The sequence below is a fragment of the Danio rerio genome, chromosome 5 (assembly GCF_052040795.2).
Source record: "Danio rerio strain M-AB ecotype USA chromosome 5, GRCz13ab, whole genome shotgun sequence".
Lineage (NCBI taxonomy): Eukaryota > Metazoa > Chordata > Actinopteri > Cypriniformes > Danionidae > Danio > Danio rerio.
In genome coordinates, this window is record NC_141025.1 from 62,506,270 (window position 1) to 62,512,390 (window position 6,121).

The 6,121-nt window shown below is 34.1% G+C and overlaps 1 long non-coding RNA gene across 1 annotated transcript; it reads right to left on the reverse strand.

The window, feature by feature from the left end:
• Nucleotides 1–1,352: 1,352 nt before the first annotated feature.
• On the reverse strand, nucleotides 1,353–5,659 carry LOC137495638 (uncharacterized). The gene is made up of 6 exons (XR_015491872.1): nucleotides 5,588–5,659; nucleotides 4,240–4,345; nucleotides 4,045–4,115; nucleotides 2,526–2,710; nucleotides 2,162–2,365; nucleotides 1,353–1,709 (listed from the first exon to the last, which is right to left on the reverse strand). It is a non-coding gene; the product is annotated as an uncharacterized LOC137495638 (long non-coding RNA).
• Nucleotides 5,660–6,121: the final 462 nt, after the last annotated feature.

Consider the following 6,121-nt stretch of genomic DNA (forward strand, 5'->3'; position numbering starts at 1 on the left):
GTTGCGCACCACCTTAATGTAACTTTTGCATTGCAGTGTGGATAACAGAACTCTGTGAATTGAATTATTTATTTGTATCCATTTAATTGTTACGATTTTTGACATTGAAGAAAATTCACTCCTGACCTTTTTAATTGAACATGCATGGAATTGATTCAATATTCCACCACTATGCACATGAGTAGGTGACCAAATCTTGATGTAAGTGCAAACCCACTATTGCAAGTGACTTTAGTAATTAATGCATACATGTACATTCACATATTGCTTAAGATAAGATGGCATTAATTACAAATTTTCATTGCTTTTGGGAAAAGGAGAACACAAGAAAAGGAACAAAATAAATGTGGTCTTGTTCCTTGACACTTTCTGGCAAGGATGTGCATCTATCGTTATCTGCATCCACCTTATCTCTCCATCCACCCACATCTGTCTCTGTGGCCTGTCTTCCTGTTCTGTCTTCTAATGGCATAAATCACGTTTCCACTGTAAGATAGATCCTTTCTCTGCTGTGGTGGAGACAGGTGTCGCCAGTTATTGATTTCACTCAAGCTCTCTACTTGCACAGATACCAAACCATTAGAGCAGTGGTTCTCAAACTGTGGTACGCGTACCACTAGTGGTACGCGGGCTTCCTCCTAGTGGTACGCGGAGGAATCGCTGAATAATGAAAGAAGCAATTAACACTTTTAATCCTTTAATGCGTAATATAACATTGATGTGATCAGCATTGGCTGTTTTGTGAAGCATACGATCACAGCGCTGTGCTTGGAGTGTTTATTTTAGTGCATTGTGTCATAAGCTGCTGAAAATCAGTTTCCGAAGTTTAAGAATTGATTCTGAAGCGTGATTTTACTGACATGAAAAGTAGCCAATCACAGTCGACCTAGTTGCGTGAAACGTAAGGGCGGGACAAACCCAGATAGCAAAATACACTCGGGCCAGTTCCGGCAAGATTGTCGCCTGCCGGAGACTAACCCCTCGGCCCAACTTCGGCTGCCGGACTCGGGCCGGATGCCTGTGGACTCACTGCCCGATTCCGGCCCGAATCAAGCGGGCCAGATGCGGCGGCCGTAAGCGAGCCGAAGCTGCGCATCCGCGCCGGAATCGGCGCGAGCGTAATGTGCGCTGCGGCCCTGAGCTGGCGCGACTCCGTATTTATACACCTTATAAAACCTTTTGGTATTACATTGGTACTTGATATATGGTATTACAACCATTTGAATTTATATAACAGCAAACACAGGCTATAATGTAAACACAAAGTGTAAGCACTGCGTTTAACCTTTGAATAAAGTGCAAACTGCATACATATTCTGTAACGAAAATAATCAGACAAATGACAAAATAAATAAATGTTAAACGTTTATTGATTGCATGAAAAAAATAGTACTAAAATTTTATAAATAATTTTGTAGTGCACAAGAATATCAATATAAAAACAACAATAAAACAACACAATAAAGACACAGAAAGATTTAAACATAAAATCTAAAAATTACACACAAACACAGATGTTTTTTTAAAACAACCCTGTTTTCCCAACAGACTTCAATTAAAAATTTGTAAAAAACAGCTAAATTTTATAAAAACCTAAATATAGAAACCAATTTAAGATATAGCAAGAAACATCTTAAAAATACCAATGACAATCCGTAAAATATCTAAGTCAAACTTGTAAAAAGTACTGCAGAATTCTGAAGAAACATCTTGAAACATTTTTTAATAAAACATTAAAATAATAATAAACAAACAAATATATATATATATATATATATATATATATATATATATATATATATATATATATATATATATATATATATATATATATATATATATATATATATTTGCAGAAGTATAAAGTCAAACTTTTTTTTTTAAATAAACTTGAACAAAATCAATTGCACAAACAGCAAGACATGAGTGAGATGATTATACATTTCATATATATACACGTCTTGTGCAATTTTATATTTATAATTTTATTTGTATTACATTTATTAAAAATGTATCAAGATGTTTCTTCAGAATTTGGCGCGCACACATACATACATACATACCATACATATACACACACACACACACACACACACACACACATATATATACATATACATATACATATACATATATATATATAAATGCAAATTAAAGAAACAAATTGTTCAAGTATCAGGGAACATCCTAATACACTTAAAATGTTGTTTAAAAAATAAAACAAAATAGTGATGTAGACATTTGACACATTAGCTTTCTCTTCTTTCTTCCTCCATCCCTGTCAGGGGCAAGTTGTAGCTACCTTGTAATGCATTTTTCCACTTCTTTATCAGTGGCGTGGAAAGGACATTTGTCCTCACTCCATCTGTGATTAAAAGATAAACAGATAATTAGTAGTGAACAAGTACTAATGTAAAAAAAAAGAAAAAATTAGGAAAAAAGTAGGCTACCTACGAAGCAAAAAAACTATCAAAAAAAACAAATAAACTTAAAACACTTTGAAATTAGCAAGAGCTTGAACTTACCAGTTTCTTCATTTGTTCAGGCTGCTCCTTTAATTGATTTTCAAGCTTTTCCAAATCAAATTGGCCAAAGGAAGGTCAAATGTGTTTACATCTGGAATTTCATCACGTCTGTTTTGGTTTTGTGAGAATCAGGCCCAGCTGCTGCTTTATGACGTTGCATGATTTTAAAACTTCAGTCAGTCGTGCTAAAAAAGAAAAATAACAGATTAGTATAAATCAACCTGTAGCTTATTCTCATACAACTTCTGTAAATACAACAGTGGGTTAGACACTGCTGATATTCTCTAGTTGATCTTTACTTTCTAGCTGCATTAAACCTTAACAAATTTAGTGATGTCTTCAATTCTTACAAAGACATCACGAGATGCAATAAGTTCTGTCTTGATCTCAAACTGCACTAGAACAAAGACTGTAAATGTTCATAGGTGTACTGCAGGAGTGTCCAAACTTTTTGGGCCGAGGGCCAGATGCAAAAAAAACAAACGTTGTCGCGGGCCAAATTTTACATACATCACACAGACACATGTGTGTATATATATATATATATATATATATATATATATATATATATATATATATATACAGTTGAAGTCAGAATTGTTAGCCCCCCTAAATTATTAGCCACCGTTTATTTTTTCCCCAATTTCTGTTTAACGGAGAGTTAAACATTTTTTCCACACATTTCTAAACATATTAGTTTTAGTAACTCATTTCTAATATCTGATTTTTTTTATCTTTGCCATGATGACAGTAAATAATATTTGACTAGATATTTTTAAGACACTTCTATACAGCTTAAAGTGACATTTAAAGGCTTAACTAGGTTAATCAAGTTAACTAGTTAAGTTAAGGTAATTAGGCAAGTTATTTTATAACAATGGTTTGTTCTGAAGACTTAAGGGGCTAATAATTTTGACCTTAAAATGGTTCATGAAAAAATTTAAACCGCTTTTTATTCTAGCCGAAATAAAACATAAGTCTTTCTCCAAAAGAAAAAATATTATCAGACATACTGTAAAAATGTTCTTGCTCTGTTAAACATCATTTGGGAAATATTTAAAAAAGAAGAAATAAATCAAAGAGGGGCTAATAATTCAGACTTCAACTGTGTGTAGATAGACAGACAGACAGACAGACAGACAGACAGACAGATAGATAGATGATAGATAGATAGATAGATAGATAGATAGATAGATAGATAGATAGATAGATAGATAGATAGACAGATAGATAGATAGATAGATCATAACAAGAACTGCTGCTTAATTGAATGCATGTAATAGCGACACCGGTGGTTATTTATTGAATTACGTTCATTTTTGTATAGCGGGCCAGATTCTATTGATATTTATAAAAAGCCTCGCGGGCCGCAGATGGCCCGCGGGCCGTAGTTTGGACACGCCTGGTGTACTGGAATGTACAGTATCTGTGCATCTTGATGGTGGTCTTAAGATTTCTGCCATAGTCATTGATGGTGATGGTACTTGTGGTGCTGCATTGATTTCTGAAATCTTCATACCTGCCTTTTATCCAGCCTCTTTGTTCCAAGTAATTTTTCTTCATCACGGTATAGATGTGTCTATACTGTCCCTTAATCAGATACATTTACAAAACAAAACATCACTTTAGTATAGTGCCAGGGCAAAACTCACAGGTTGTAATAGATCAATGACATAATGTTGACAGTATGTGTTTAAAATAATTGCAAACAAACCTGTTCTGTCTTTAGATGTATGACAGGCAATCATCGTCCTCATCTGTCTACCAGTCAGAAATCACAGTTGCGTGTGGATGTTTGAGTCGAGCTTCCTCATATGCATCTATAATAAAACATCACATTGTTGTTAACCTCCCGTAAAGAAAGGTTCAAATCCTGAAATACTATCAAAGTTAATTAATGCATATAATACCTATAGTGTAAATAATCAGTACACAGAAGGTTGCACAAGATTTATTCGGAGATTCATGCAGAGTGACAGCCTTATGAATCTGAGACATAGATTTGTAAGATGGTCAAGCACATGCATTATTCTGTACCCATGAAGATTAACCTACCATTGTGAAAAATGTTTGATGATGATGATAGCCAATAACAATAAACCATTTCAGCTGTTTGTGAAGCAATTAGTAATGTAATGTCTGAAAAGCTCAATCTATGTTGAAAATGTATCAGCAGTTTACAGCTTATAATGGACTTTTAGCACACAACTATAACATGCCTATTCACGTTCAAAAGAGTGTGCCATTGACTGCTTTGGTCGTGATGTTCTGCAAAATGATCTCACTAACCTTTGTTAAACAAGAACAACAAGACTTAACCAACAAATATTGTTACCCATTCATTTAAATCAGAATTTATCACTGTCAATAACATAAAAAAAACATCAAAATCTGCTTTAAGACGTTCAGTTTTACATTAACTGACCATTACAGCTTGAGCAAAAGATATAATTGATTCACATAGGCTAACACATATGAATTAAAGTGCATAGTAATATATTTCTCTTGGATAATTTAAAGAGAATAGTAAACAGTCGAGTTTCGATCACTTTTCGTGACTAACTGCATAAACAAGATAAACAATAATATTTTATTAATCCAAAACGATTAGTTTTTATTTACACATAATCACAGAATTAATACTGTTGGATAAGTATACGCCTGTACAATGATTTTTTTCAACATCCACGGTACTTTATAATGTTAAATCAGGAGAAAACACGTTTTGCCAAGTTAGTTAATGGATTCGTCTACAGAAACTTTCTTTAACGCAAAGTTAGCATACACACAAATTCGTTTCATGTTTCTTTAAAATAATTAAAATAGTTTTCAGTTACTACACACGTTACAATCTAACATTGTGTTAAAGGAAAAGGAACTTTCAGACGTGTTTGTAACTGTTAGCGTTAGCATACATTAGCTCCAGTCGTGTTTCTTAAAGCAAGTTACATTGCGTATCAAACTGTTGTAAATTACTAAACGCTGTTACAACCAAACACCGTGGAAATGTTTTAAGCTCTAAATTCGCTAATTATACAGTACACAAGCAGTAAAAAGCTTACCTTTCTGACCGGAATCCACATGAAATATTTAAAAAAACAAACTTTTTCTTCTTGTGATCTTCGTGCCATGGTGGTTGACAACCAGCTTTTTGGAGCATTACCGCCACCGTCTGGATTGGAGTGTGGATCATGACTTTAGTCACGCATGTGTTTATTATGAAACCAACTTCTGCTTTAAAACAAAAACAGTCAGCACAGTAGCGTGCTATCTCAAAAATAAGCGAATTTTACATAGTTTTTCTCTAGATGACATGTATAATCTATTTATAAATAATATTGTTTTGTTTGCGTCTAAACATTGCGACCATCCACACTAAATATTCTTTTTTTTTTTTTTTTTTGCCATCGTACCATGAATATTTTCTCAAATTATCATTAAACGTGGAGCTAACAGATTACTAGATAAAATAAGAACTTAATCGGTTGCCATCAGCCTTAATCGGTTGCCATATGGTTGACCGGAATCGGGCCAGTGCTTTACAGCCGCATCACAACCGCATGTGCGCGAGCGAGCTGCGGGCCGCACTCGGCCCG